This window comes from Musca domestica, unplaced genomic scaffold (genome assembly GCF_030504385.1).
Source record: "Musca domestica strain aabys unplaced genomic scaffold, Musca_domestica.polishedcontigs.V.1.1 2, whole genome shotgun sequence".
Lineage (NCBI taxonomy): Eukaryota > Metazoa > Arthropoda > Insecta > Diptera > Muscidae > Musca > Musca domestica.
The window spans coordinates 25660314-25675857 of NW_026712249.1; positions in this window are offsets into that span (position 1 = coordinate 25660314).

The following is a 15544-nucleotide window of genomic DNA, read 5'->3' on the forward strand; positions in this document are numbered from 1 at the left end:
ATTGGTGGGGATGTGGTATGATAATTGTTGGCAAATTTCAATTACAATTTGTGGTTAGAACAAGTTAAAAAGTATCAGTCGGGTTTGCCGAAAGATGTCAGCCATTGTTCGATAAAAAAACTGCAAAAAAGTCAAACGCCATAATTTTTACATTTTTATACCTTCCCCCATAGCATGGAGGGTATATTAAGTTTGTCACTCTGTTTGTAACACCTCGAAATATACATTTTATACCCCACAGAGTATATATTCTTGATCAGCATAAAATTCCGTCAGTATATAAATCTGTCCGTCTGTGGAAATCATTCTAGCTTCCGAACGAAATGAAGCAAGTTGATAAAAATTCAATATTCAAATGTGTATAATGTCTGCAGGACTTTTGGAATTGAAAATGGGCCAGGTAGGTCCACGTTTTGGTATAGCCTTCATATAACGTAACCTCCCGATATTCGGTATTTTGATGATTTTAGCGACATTATTTAACTGAATTATTTCAAATTGGTATTTGAAGTTCGTAATGGATACTACAAAATTGTCACTGCAGGTTCACGCCTTCGTATAGCCCCAAATAACGGGACCTCCCAATATGCGATATTTTGATGATTTTAGCGACATCCTTCCCCGGAATTTTTTTAAAATTTTATTTTTGAAGTTTGTGGTAAATACTTCCGCCTATGACAGAAAACTGTCTATGCAGGTCCACGTCTTCGTATAGCCCCCATATAACTTAACCTCCCGATATTCGGTATTTTGTTGATTTTAGCGAAATTATTCACCGGAATTGTTTCAAATTTGGTATTTGAAGTTTGTAGTGGATACTTCAGCCTCCGACAGAAAATTGTCTGTGCAGGTTCACGTCGTCGTATAGCGCCCATATAACGGTACCTCCCGATATTCGGTATTTTGATGATTTTAGCGACATTATTCACCGGAATCGTTTCAAATTTGGCACTTGATGTTCGTAATGGATGCTACAGCCTATGACAGAAAACTGTCACTGCAGATCCACGCGTTCATATAGCTTCCATATAACGGCACCTCCCGATATTCGGTATTTTGAGGCTTTCAGCGACATTTTTCATCGGAATTGTTTCAAATTTGGTATTTGAAGTTGGTAATGGATACTACAGCCTCTGTGCAGGTTCACGTCCTCGTATTCACCGGAATTTTTTCAAATTTTGTTTTGAAGATCCCGTTTTATGATCTTCGCGGATATTCAAAATTTTGACCCTTTGTGGCGAAGGTACCTGAAGAAGTAACCCGATATATTCAATTTTCAGAGCAGATCATGTGTTAGTAGAAATAATAGGATGCGTGAAGAATGAAGAGAACCGGATGCTTCTTTCTGATTTTACGATCGTTTTGGTTATTCAAAACTTTGACCCTTCTGTTGGGGAGGTCCCAGAAGGAATGGTACGATATCTACCATCTTTGAAACATATCTTATGTTGACGGAAGTATTGAAATGTGCTAAGCCTGAATGGATTCGGATGTTCATTTCGTGTTTTATGAGCTTCATGAATATAAGAAATTTTGACTCTTTTGGGGGAGGTACCAAAAGGAGTGGTCCGATATTTCCATCTTCACACCAGAAAAAGGGTTAAAAAATATTGTTATGTGTCTAATTTGAAGACAATCGGGGACTTACATAACATTTTATTACAGTCGTAATTATTCAAAATTCTGATCCTTTGTGGGTAGGTACTTGATGGAGTGGACCTATATTGTTCATTTTCGCACCTGACCTAGCACTGATGCAAATATTAGGATTTACAAAGTCGGAGCAATATCGGATTATCCTTTCTCTTTTTGTGCAGAAAATTATTTTCCTTGAAAGTGTTGACATTTTGGGAGTTACAACAAGGAGTGGGCCGATATTTCCCATCTCCGACTCCAAATATCCAGGTACGGATTTGGTCCAGGGATACCTATGGTCTAAAACCGTTATTTCGATGAGGGAAGTTTTTGCCATATCAATTGATATATACCCCTGTCGTCATATGGCTGAATATATAAAAAGTTCTCCCAGTCAATCTAAAAAGGCAAAACGGGTTTCAGATAGAATATTTAAATCTCAAACTAAGTGATTTTCGATTTTTTATTTGGAAATATATCCACTTCCAGTTTTTTTTCTGGATTTCTTCCCTGACCTTTTGCAACCACCCTCTGTTAACAAAAAATAATTGTGCACCTCCGTTCTAATGTGATATTGGCGAAAACAGTTGCCATTATTTACAGAGATCTCGGTATAAATATCCATAGATGCAGGTTAATTACTTTTAGTCTACTGTTTTTAGTTAAACTTTAGCAGAACCCAGCGTTCCTTCTCTAGTCGGTTGTTAATTAATATTTTTCCAACACATTCCACAGTCTAGATGGTGTCTACCACACATCGATGCATATTGAAATTTAGTAAAGAGTTTTTTCTTCTTCTTCTCCGCCTGAGTGGACTTCGTAGCGTGCTATTTGTTTTGGAGCGTGGTAATTATTCATATACTGTCATAGTTTCGTTTTTCACAAAGAAAAAAAATGTTAAAGGATATTTTTCGTTCTTTGAGGAAGTAATTTTTCAACGACCATCAATCATCGTAGTTGTGGTAGTTTTTGCTGTATCGTTAACGTGTTCTGTCGTCACTATGTTGGTGGCCAGTTAATGTGGTCCAAAAATATACATATATAAATTATGGAGAAAAAAATAGTTTTGTTGAAAAGTTTAAGTAGTTGTTTTGGAAGCTTATATACTGACGTATTTGTTTTGCTAATCAGGTTCAAGACTTCGACTCAAAAATTAAAAAAAAAAACAAGGCAAGGGAACATTAAGCGGGATAGACAATATGACACTCTAGTATACCACTATGCACATTCTTCTAAATATGCTCATCTATCTGTATATAAGAGTAGTAAAGTAACTGATTGACTGAGAATCAGACGGCTGAAGCTAGGATCTTGAAATTTTGCACGAGGGTTAGTCTTGGTCTAGGCCTGTGATAAGGCTGTGTTGTTGGAAACTCGAAGTTTAAGGTTACGAAAATTTCTAAAATGGTACCATTTGGTATTATGTGAACGGATGGAGCTAAAAGCTGGAAATTTGCCACGAGAATCAAGGTTGGATAGTAAGTTTGGTGCATTAGGGTGGTTTTAGATATGTGTACATTTGGAACAGTTTGATTTGATGAATCTGGAATTTTGAAATTTTTTATTCGGATCCCTTTTGGTGTTAGGCTTGTGATAAAGAGGTGGTTTTGGACATTTTTACTACAAGTGCACCAAAAGTACTAAATAGTACTATATTTGGTATTGTTTGAACAGATAATGCTTGAAATCTGAAACATGGTATTAGGGCCGGTTTCGGATACGTGTACTATATTTGTACGAAAAGTACTGAATGGTACCATATTTGTCATTAGTCTGAAGTTTGATATTTAGATTATTGATGGTATCAGTATTTGAGATTTGGCGGTTGTTTGGAAATGCATCCTATTTTTGTTCGAAAAGTACTAAGTGATACTAAATTTGATATTGGGTGAAGGAATAGGGCTGGAATCCTCAAATTTGATATTGATGTCACTGTTGGTGTCTGCGCTTAAGATATGGGGTGGTTTTAGAAATCTGAGAAAGAAAAGTACTAAGAGGGGCTAAATTGAGTATTAGCTGGAATCTCGAAATTAGATAGTGAGATCTTGTTGGTATCCGGGATTGAGATATGAAGGTTGTCTTGTCAATATGTACTATAATCGTACGTAGAGTACTAAATGGTACAAAATTTAGTATTGAGTGAAGAAATAAAGCTGAAATCCTGAAATTTGATATAGTTGTCACTGTTGATGTCTGTGGTGTAAATATTGAGGTGGTCTTGGAAATGTGTTCTATAAATGTTCGAAAAGTACTGAGTGGTACCAAATTGGTTATTTAGTGAAGGGATAGAGCTAGAATCCCGAAATTTGATAATGAAGTCTATGTTGGTATCTGAGATTGATATATGGGGTGTAGGAAAAGTGTATTATAATTTTTCGGGAAGTACTAAATATTACTAAATATGTTCCTTCCTAAGCTCCTTCCTTCACCTAAGCTGAAATCGGATATAGACGTCACTGTTGGTCTTTGTGGTTAAGACAAGGAGTTGGTTTTAAATATATGTACTGTTATTGTTTGAAAAGTACTAAGTGGTACTAAATTAGGTATTCGTCGAAGGTATCTGGTCTGAGGTCTCTGTTGGTATATGGGATTGAGATATGGAGGTTACCTTGGAAATATGTAATATAATCGTAAGAAAAGTACCATATACTACTAAATTTGACATTGGGTGAAGGAATAGAGCGGAAATCTTGAAATTTGATATGGATGTCACTGTGGGTGTCTGTGGTTCAGAGAAGAAGCTTGATTTAGATATGCGTGCTATAAGTGACCTGCCTGCAGACTAAATGGTACTAAATTTGGCAATGAAGATATAAAGGAATTGAAAGCTTGAAATTAGATATTAAGGTCACTGTTAGTATCTGAATTTGAGATATGGAGATTGTTTTGAAAATGCGTACCATATTTTGTACGAAAAGTACAAAATGGTCTTAAATTTGGTATTGGTGAAGGGATGGAGCTGGAATCCGGAAATTTGAAATTGAGGTCTCTGTTGGTATCTGAGAAAAGGAGATGGCCTTGGAAATGCGTGAAAAGAGCAAATTAATGTAAAATATGGTGTTGGTTGTGGGGATAGAGATGGAATTCTGAATTTTAGTATCGAAGTTGCTGCTAGTTTCTAGAGTTTAAAGACGTTGAAATAGATTTGTCCAGTGTTTTTTTTTTATTTTATCATCCTCTGTTAACATTTTTTCTACGAAAAAAAGCGGCTGAAGAACATTTTTTTTACTGAAAAAGGTCTTCCTTATCGGCTGAGGAACATTTTTTCTACAGAAAGAGGTGGCAGAGTAAAATTTTCTACAAAAAAAAAAAAAAAAAAAAAACAAAAATACTTTTTAGCAACTGGGATCCCTTTCCTTTACAAAAATACTATTCATCTACAGAAAAAAAAAAACCTCATCCCTTGAAAATGAAATTTTCATAGACTTCAATAGCTATAAGGAACTTCAATTTGAAACAATTCCGGTGAAATCAACAAAATACCGAATATCGGGGGTACCGTTATATGGGGGCTATACGAAGACCTGGGCCTGCATTGAAAATCTTCTGTTACAAGTTGTAGTACCTGTTAGGAACATCAAATACGATATTGGAAATAATTCCGGGTTATTCAAAAACCTGGAGCAGAATAGACAATTTTTTGTCACTAGCTCTAGTACCTATTAGGAACTTCAAATAAGAAATTTTAAACGATTTCGGAGAATAATATCGCTAAAATCATCAAAATACCGAACATAGAGAGGTACATTTATATGGGAGCTATACTTAATCGTGGACCTATATAGCCCATTTTCAAAATACCAAAAGTCCTGCAGGCCAAAGACACATTTGAGTAAAACTATATATAAACAAACTTCAATTCGTTCGGAAGCTAGAGTAATTTCTACAGACGGACGGACATCGTTGAATCGACATAGAATTTTATGCTGATCAAGAATATATAAAGTTTGTGGGGTCTAAAATGTATATATAGAGGTGTTACAAGCGGAATGTCAAACTTAATATACCCTCCATACTATGGGGGAGGATATAAAAGGGGCTACTTTTCTACAGAAAAAAAAAAAAATTCTTCAAGAAGCCTCTGAAAATACTTTCAAATACAGAATGAATCTTTTTTTGGACGAAGAGACTTAATTATATTTTTCGGTCTGCCCTGGTCGAAATAGTTGGATACTAAGGCTCATTTTCCACGCTTTAAATTAAAGTTTCTATTATGGTTTTAAAAAAGGGATAGAATTCAAAATACAATTTAAAAATTGAGAAAAAAAAGTCTTTTTATACCCTACACCACATAGTGGTAAGGGTATTATGTCTTTGTGCATTTGTTTGTAACATGGAGAAGGAGACGAGATAGACCCATAGTTACTTTTGAGAACCTTCATAGAATCACTTTCTGAGTCGATTTATGCATGTCCGTCCGTCTGTCCGTCCGTCCGTCCGTCCGTCCGTCCGTCCGTCCGTCCGTCCGTCCGTCCGTCCGTCCGTCCGTCTGTCCATGTATTCTTGTGAACAAAATGCAGGTCGCATTTATTATCCGATTGAGATGAAATTTTCCAAACAATATTTTTTTGGCCCAAGGACGAACCCTATTGAAATTGGTGAGAATCGGATCAAATTTAGATATAGCTCCCATATATATCTTCATCCGATTTCGGGTTAAATGAGCACCAAATGTCCACTATCAGTCCAAATTGCCTGAATTTTGGCACACCCAACCGAGTTCGGCCTAGAAGCAAGTATATCAAATTTGGAGAAAATCGGTTCAGATATAGCTATAGCTCCCATATATATCTTTCATCCGATTTGATCTTTAAGTCCCTCACAGTCCTACTATGCTCTCCACAACCGTGATATTTGGTACCAGGTATTAGATGGAGCACAGAAATAGCTGTTTTAAATTTTATCGAAATCGGTTCAGATTTGGATATAGCTCCCATATATATCTTCATCCGATTTTGGGTTAATTGACCACCAAATGGCCAATATCAGCCCAAATGGCCCGAATTTTGGCACATGTGACCGAGATTAGCCTTAAAGCAAATACCACAAATTTGGAGAAAATCGGTTCAGAAACAGCTATAGCTCCCATATATGTTTTATCCGATTTGGTGTTTAAGCCTCTCACATTCGTAATATGCACTCCACAAGAATGATATTTGGTACCTGATATAAGATACAACCCAGAAATAGCTGTTTGTAATTTTATCGAAATCGGTTCAGATTTGGATATAGCTCCCATATATATCTTCATCCGATTTCGGGTTAATTGTGCACCAAATGGCCGATATAAGTCCAAATGGACTGAATTTTAGTACATCGGACCAAATTCAGCCTAGAAGCAAGTATATCAATTTTAGTGAAAATCGGTTCAGATATAGATATAGCAACCATATATATGTTTCATCCGATTTAGTGTTTTAGTCCCATACATTCGAAATATTCACTCCACAACCGTGATATTTGGTACCAGGTTTTTTGGAGCACAGGAATAGCTGTTTTAAATTTTATCAAAATCGGTTCAGATTTGGATATAGCTCCCATATATATCTTCATCCGATTTAGGGTTAAATGTGCACTAAATGGTCAATATCAGCCCAAATCACCTGAATTTTCGTACATAAGACCGAATTCAGTCTAGAAGCTAATACGTAAAATTTGGAGAAACCCGGCTCAGAGATAGCTATAGTTCGTAAAATGCACGATAGAATTAGATAGATTTTGATTTTGTACCAAATATCTCATAGAGCTCTGAAATGCCCTGTATAAACCTTTTTACGAGAGCTCTACTAAATATGCATAGTGGTGTAGGGTATCATATAGTCGGCCCCGCCCGACTTTTGAGCTTTCCTTACTGGTTTTTTAATATAAACTTTGTTCCTTCAATGGTTTATCATTCGCGTTTGTGTCTTAAGTCTTTTGTTATTCCCTACTCAACAACTGCATGTTGCGTGTATGAAATAAAATCAACCAAAAAATCAAAATAAATCACATCATATTTCCTGGGAAATGACTTCCCCACACACATAAATTCTTCGGTAATTAATTACAAATAAAATAAATTTAATTTAAAACATAAAAGGGGGGAAATCGTTACATACGCCCCAATGTCCTCAATTTTGAATGCAAAATTAATTATGTTACGGTACTTGGACCAAATGCGAATGGCAATTTATGCCAAAGCTATTCGTCAACCATATAAACAACTTTGGTATGATATTTTTCACTTAACTGGTGATGGCGATGGTGGTGCTGATGACGATGCTGCTGCTGCTGTTGCCCATTTCCACACACTTTGCGGCATCCAGATATGGTTATTGCCGCAATTATGCAGTTCGCGTTGCCGGTGGTCCCATATTGTTAGCGTATACAAATCACCAAAGAACCACCCCATCTTTGGGATTTAGTTCGCCGTTCGTGTTGTATTGAAATACATGGCCCCATTTGCAAAATATGCGTAGCCGTGATGTCAGAATAGATGGACTTGGGCGTTACAGTTTGGTAGATGAAAAAGCAACAGCAGAAGAAAACGAGACCAGAAACCGCTTCAAATTCTTGAATGCGTTAAAATTACAACACGTCGTAAGTTGGCGAGCGACCAAGCAAGTGCATAAAAGTAGCTCATCAACGACTAACTTTTGGCACATCAATCGTTTACATTGATTGATGTTGTGATATTAAACTTCTTCATTGCGCCAGTTTTTTGACGCTCTCCCTTGCATATAGCTCCGCCGCAATGCAGTTGGTAAGAGTTATTTCCAATGCCATAACAACGATACGATGTAGACAATTGCGTGGTCTCTTAGAGGTGGTTTTAGGTGCAAATGATGAACCAGCTAATGAATGTCATCAATCACGAAATATACGCATAGAAATTTAAACACTCAGGAAAGGGAGATAAATATTTTTCAAATTGATTTTTTGTCGTTGTGGGGAAATCCTGTTTTGCTGTCTTCTATGGTGCGTAATTTTGGATGCATAGCTGAAAGTAAAATACAATATACATTTGAATTGGTTTTCAAAAAAAAAAAAAAAAAAAGAGTCATATAAACATAATTTTATATTTTTTCTAAAGAACATTTCAACGATTTTAATATTACAAATATAGAAAAGGGTAGACTCTCCAGTTTCTTTTTGTAATAAAGACTTGCTGAGACCAGTGATAGTTAAATAAGTAAAACAATGGAAAAAGTAGCTAAGTTCGGCGAAACTTTTAATACCCTCAACTATTTCGAAAAAAACTTGCCACATATGAAAAAATTCCGTTGGAAAAATGGAAAACACAGACACATTTATATGGACGCTAAAAGAAAGCGTGAACTTATATAACCCATTTTCAATACCAAAAATCCTGCAGGTACATCTGAGTAATATTCTTCAACCATTACATTTCATTCTGTAGTTTCTGGACAGTGATTTCCAGACAGCCACGACAGGACACGGACAAATCAACATAGATAAGCTGAAATTTTGAGGAAACTAAAACAGTTTAAATACAGGGTGAGATAAAAAAATTGCAACAAAGTCAAACGCCATAATTTTTAAACTTTTTTAAATTTGATTGGATGAAAACGAAAAATTTCGAAAAAAGCATCACATTTTAGAATAAGTTTAGATTTGTTCGAATTGGTCACCTTTGACACGAATTATGGCCTTCAAACGCCCATACGCTGCCGAATGAATGTTGCTATGTGGTATTTTGGCTCATTCCCGGCGCAGCGCTTACTTGAGGTGACCGACACTTTGGTATTTTTTAGTGCCAACCTTGCTTTCCAAAATACTCCAGACACAATAGTGCAACGGATTGGTATCCGGAGATTTTGGTGGTCATAGTGCGCGAGGAACCTCCTCTTGTAACCACTCTTGAGTGGCGCGTGCTGAGTGTGAGAGTGCACTGGCTGAGTCCTGTTGGAATGTCCAAAGTCTGCGGCCAAAATGTTTGCATGTAGTGCCTTAGAAGTGACACTTGGTTACAGTTTTTTCACCTCACCCTGTATATGTCCGAATGAATCCGTTTCAAACTACATACACAGTTTTTCCTTGTTCTCAATAACAAACACTGAATATAGATAAATATCCTAATAATATTATTTTGTATCAGATTGAAGTCATCTTTGTATACCATCCACCATAACGTGCAAGATATTTTAATTATACCCTCAGCCATATGGCTAGAGGGGGTACATATTATTCGATTCGGCCAAAACGTTCCTCATCGACATAACGATTTTAAACCCTAGATATCTTTGGATGAAATCCGTTACAGGACTTCTGAAGTAGATATAGCGATATCCGCCTGTCTGTCTGGATGGTGCTCACGACAACTCTCGAAGGATGTATCCGATTTGGTCGAAACTTGTTACATAGTAGTATTATTATCCAACTTGGATCGAGTTCGCAGACGGGCAATATCGGTGCACTCATTCTGGTACCTCCCCCACAAAAGGTCAACGTTTCCCCAGCGCTAGATCAGGAACCAAAACAAAAAATATTGACCCACTCAATCAAGTACCACCCCCACAGAGGGGTCGAAATTTGTCTTAAAATTTCACACAATATTTTTTCAAACACAAGATCTCCTCTTTCTTCTGGTACCTTCCACTCAACGGGACAGAATCTTGATAAGTCAGTAGGCTCATAAAACGTTCATGAAAAGCAAACTGAGCATCTGATTCTCTTAAAATTTCACATAACAAAATATTTTTTGTGAAGATGGGTCCAATCCTTCTAGTACCTCCCCAAAACGGGGAAAAAATTGAATAAAACACGAAATGAGCATTCGATTCCTTTCAAACTCGTCACACTTCAATATTACTATCAGCACACGATCTATTGTGAATATGGTAGATATCGGCTCACTCCTTCTAGTACCTTCCCCACAAAGCGTTCAAAATTCTGAACACGCTCATAAAAGCGAAACAAGCATCCGATTCTGTTTAAATTGCACACATCCCAATATTTCTACTTACGAAAGATCTGGTGTGAAGATGGTATGTATCGGTCCACTCCTTCTGGTACCTCCCCCACAAAGGGGTAAAAAGATTGAATAATTATATCTCCCATAAAATACGAAATAAGCATCGGACTCATTTTGAACGTCACACATTCCAATATTTATATTAATACGATTTGATGTGAAGATGATAGATTTCATCCCACAATCACAATTTCCAATACATATATTTCTCATAACTTACGAAACTAGTCAACGATTCCTTTCAAACTTGGTGTGTCTCAATATTTCTCTCAACCAGAGTCAGAATCCTTCTGGCACCTTCATTCATCTTTTTGTATTGGAAATACATTTTCGATTTTCTTTAAGAGTTAATAAAGTTATTAGTTATGAAAGCGAGATGGTGTGATTTCTTTATATTTGGCTGGAAAACCACAAGTGGCTATCGTTAGAGCACTCCAGCATTAAATGTGAATAAATCTTTTGAGTCTCGTACCATCGCTCGTTACCATGATACTGGTAGCGTAGCCCGAAGTCAAGGGAGTGGACGGAAGAAAACAGCAACATCAGCAAAAAAAGTTCGAAAAGTAAAGAAGCGACTTGTTCGAAACCCGAAAAATGGCTCTTGAGCTGAACATATCGCAATATTCTATTCGGCAAATGTTGAAAAATGAGCTCGGGGTAAAGCCATTGAAATTCCAAAAAATGCAAGAACTTATACAGCAAAAGAAAGAAAATAGACTCAAAAGAGCTAAAAAGTTGCTTCGCTTGGCCGAAAGTGGTGAACTGCCGAATTCGGTTTTCTCCGATGAGAAAACATTCATTGTCCAGCTGTTTCTAAACAAAATGATCGTGTTTACTTGCCACAGATGTCAGCTGAAAATGTGCAACTTCGGTTGGCCACTAGAACTCAAGCGCCGTCCATGGACCGCCATAAGAGCCGATGGTCGATCTCCGCTCGTATTAATCGACCGTGTCATCAAATATATGCCGAATATTATTGCGAACACATTCTGGAGGGTGTATTAAAGCCTTGGGCCGCAGACTTTGGATATTCCAACAGGACACAGCACCATCGCACTCAAGAAAGGTTACAAAATAAGGTTCCTCGCTTCATTTCCAGCGCACAATGGCCACCAAAATCTCCGGATACAAATCCGTTGGACTATTATGTCTGGAGTTTTTTTGGAAAGCAAAAATACCAAAGTGTCGATCAGCTCAAGCAAGCGCTTCACCGGGAATGAACCAAAATACAGCGGAGCAACAATCGGGCAGCGTGTGACGGTTTCATTGGCCGTTTGAAGTCCCTGATTCCTGCCCAAGGTGACCAATTCGAACAAATCTAAACTTATTCTAAGATATTATGCTATTTCCGAGATTTTTGGCGTTTGGCTTTGTTGCAGTTTTTATACCCTCCACCATACTATGGAGGGTATATTAACTTTGTCATTCCGTTTGCTACTCCTCGAAATACTCATTTCAGACCTAACAAAGTATATATATTCTTGATCAGCGTAAAATTCAAAGTCGATTTAGCGATGTCCGTCTGAATGTCTGACCGTCTGTCTGATTAGAGGCTATAATTTTGCACACATGTTTATTTTGCTAATAGGCAGGTTAAGTTCGTAAATGTAGGTCCACGTTTTCATACAGTCCCCATATAACGGAACCTCCCGATATTCGGTATTTTGATGATTTTAGCGACATTAATTACCGGAATTGTTTCAAATTTGTTATTTGAAGTTCGAAATGGATACTACAGCCTTTGACAGAAAATTGTCTGTGCAGGTCCACGTCTTCGTATGGCCCACATGTAACGGTACCTCCTAATATTCGGTATTTTGATTATTTTAGCGACAGTATTCATCGGGATTGTTTCAAATTATGTATTTAGAGTTCGTAATGGAAACTACAGACTGTGACAAAAATTTGTCTATGCAGGTCCAGGTTTTCGTATAGCTCCGATATAACGGTACTTCCCTATATACGGTATTTTGATGATTTTAGCTACATTATTCACCGTTTATTTCACGTTTCGAATTTGAATATGGTAATGACTTATGACAAACAATGCTTATATAGGTTCACGTCGTATAGACCCCAATATAACGAATATATTCGGTATTTTTAAGATTTTTACAGAACTTTATTTTTTGAAAATTTCGAAATTAGTTCCAAATGGTGGAGTGTATTCAAATTTCGGCCCGGCCGAACTGACTGTTTTTTAACTTGTTTTATCTCATCCTGACTTATACATATCGGCATGTATTTATATGGAAAAATGCTAAAATGTCATAAAAAACAAGTAGGCAAAGGCTATAGCCGTGCGGGGCCGACCATGCAATAACCTACAACCATCAGAGTATTTTGAATGACAACCTTGTAAACAATAGGCATTTTTAAAAATTTTGTTAATAAAGGTAGATGTGTTGTGAGTTCCCAATTTCCTATAACCTTTATACCTTTATACATGATATGCTAATACACCACCCCTGCCTCTTTAGATATATATTTTCGCCAATGCATAGTGGCATGTCAAAGAAGTGAATGTTTTCAATTCCTAGATGCTGCTGATGATGATGACGAAGTTTAATTTTGATGACATGTCTGGCTGCTGGATACCAGTTCATCTTGTCCACGTTATCATCATTACCCTGGAGTACAATGTTGCCGCCAAAAAAAAAAAAAAAACATTGAGGGCATATTTCATGGATGAATTTCGATGAAATACTATTTTTTTTGGTTTTATTTTTGACATTTATTTATATTAAAACAAAAATTCAGCCGTCAGTCGTTATGCATAGCCAGGCAGTCAGTGTCGTTGGCTGGCTATAAAAAAATGGACGCGTGTTAAAAATTGATATTGCAATTACTTATTGCGAGTGTGTGTGTGTAGGTAAATATATAATAACATGTATCTAGGAAGTATTTACAACATCCAGAATTTCCTTTGTTATTGAAGGCATGCCACTGGTGGTAATGGTGGTGGTTGTGTTGCAGATAAAGATTTATTATATTTTAACCATTTTTTAATTACAAACATAATTAAAGCAATTTTTCTTGTTTTTTCGGATGATTCTATGTCCACTCGTGGCTTAATATTCATATCCTTGAGTGACGAACCGGCAACTACTTGTAATGGTGGTTTATTTAAAACACGAATTTACCGGTTTCTAGAACGATATCGGCATCACACATTCCTCCCAAGGGATGTGAGGATTGTTGAGCATCGTAGATGTCGGTTTTGGTGGTGGTTTGTTTTGCCTTGCTTAGCCCTAATTTAATTAAAACAAATTGCAATAAATTTCGTATTTCTTAGGAATTTTATATGCGGACATTTTCATGCTTCTAGATTAGCCAGAGACGGACGACAAAGGCGGCATTAATCCAAAAAAAGGAAGACAACACAGAACGAAATTGTTGCAATTTCCTTGTTATTCATCATAATCGCTGATGCACTGTCATTGATGTTGTTGTTCTTGTTGTTTTTTTTTTGTTGCTGCTGCTGATGCCCCTGTGCATGTCTTAACAATCCTGTCAGTGACACAGTAGGGGGGCCATTTGAACCGTTCGTTTGCTGTCCAGTCCAGTCTGGCATGCAGCTCGACTAGGTCTCGCTGGCTGGTTGGCTGGACGGCCGGACCTGTTAAGAACTCATTCATGTAAAAAAGTGTGGCATTGTGTTAATACCGACATCAACAGCAACAAATGCATTGCAACACAATATCAGACAAGTGCTTCATCTTCTTCGTTTTCTGCAACATGTATGCCCTCCGAGATGTTGTTTTTGTTGTCATCTTGGTCGGCGTTGCCTGGGAAGTTTGTTGTTGTATGTATGTGTAGCGGGCACCAATTTTTGCAATTATTGCGACACACTCTCCCGGCAATGATGATGAACGATCTCCTTTGGGTTTTACAACAATGATTTATTAGTTGGCTATCATTAGGCGGTACCCGTATTGCATATCAAGAGCCTTATAGGTTGCCCTCTTACTAGCCAATTATTATTATTCTTGGTGTTGTTATTGCCATCCAGCAATACGCATAGCATTTAAACAGGTCAGTAGTCAGTCAGGCCATTGAATCGCTCTTATGGGATTAATGGCACCAACAATTTTACACAAATTTTTGCAGCCTTAATCTGCTAGAAGCAAACAAGTGTTTTTCTAATTGCCGATTAGCAGTGGCTTGTGTCCTTTTTGTTGATTTTCTTTTTTTTGCGGCGGCAACGGCAGGCCTAGAAATTCATGCTAAGGACTAATTTTGCAAAAAACCGGCGATTTACGTTTGACTTGTAAATTATATGGCAAACAATTTTTTGTTCTTCAGGCTAAAATGAAAATGATCGTCATAAATGGTCGTAAATGGTTTAAGAGTCCAACACTTTATTCCTGGAATTATGTCGCACCTTAGAACATGCATATATTCGTAGATGATATATGGTTATCAGGTGAAACTTTTATTTGATGTGACACGAAAGTGCAAGTTATGTGAGGAACATATTTGGTTTGAGGGTGTTTCTCGCTTCGATATTAAGAACTGTTAAAAATTCGATCGGAAAACTTAATGGTTTAAGAGTCAGAAATGAAAATAATTTCAGGAAAAAATAAGCAAATAAAAAATTTGTTAAGAAATTAAAATTTTGAAGAAAGCAGAACTAAGGTTCTGTTTGAAAACACCAGTAAAATGTTTTAAAAAGTCAAGGCTTGAAAAATAACTTAAATCTGGATATGCTGTTTTATTGAGGGTATAGCGTTTTTTACCCAGTAAAAGAGAGATACTGATTGTCTAATAGTAAGCCAGGTTTAATATAACTTAGAGAAAATGTAAAGGGGTTAAAAAATTGGACTATTTAAAATATCGCTTTTGAAGAAAATTCAATTCTTCCTCGTTCTTTAGAATTGGGCATCCTACAAACGGTATTGCAGCACTTTTTATGGAGTTGGGCTGTATTGATAT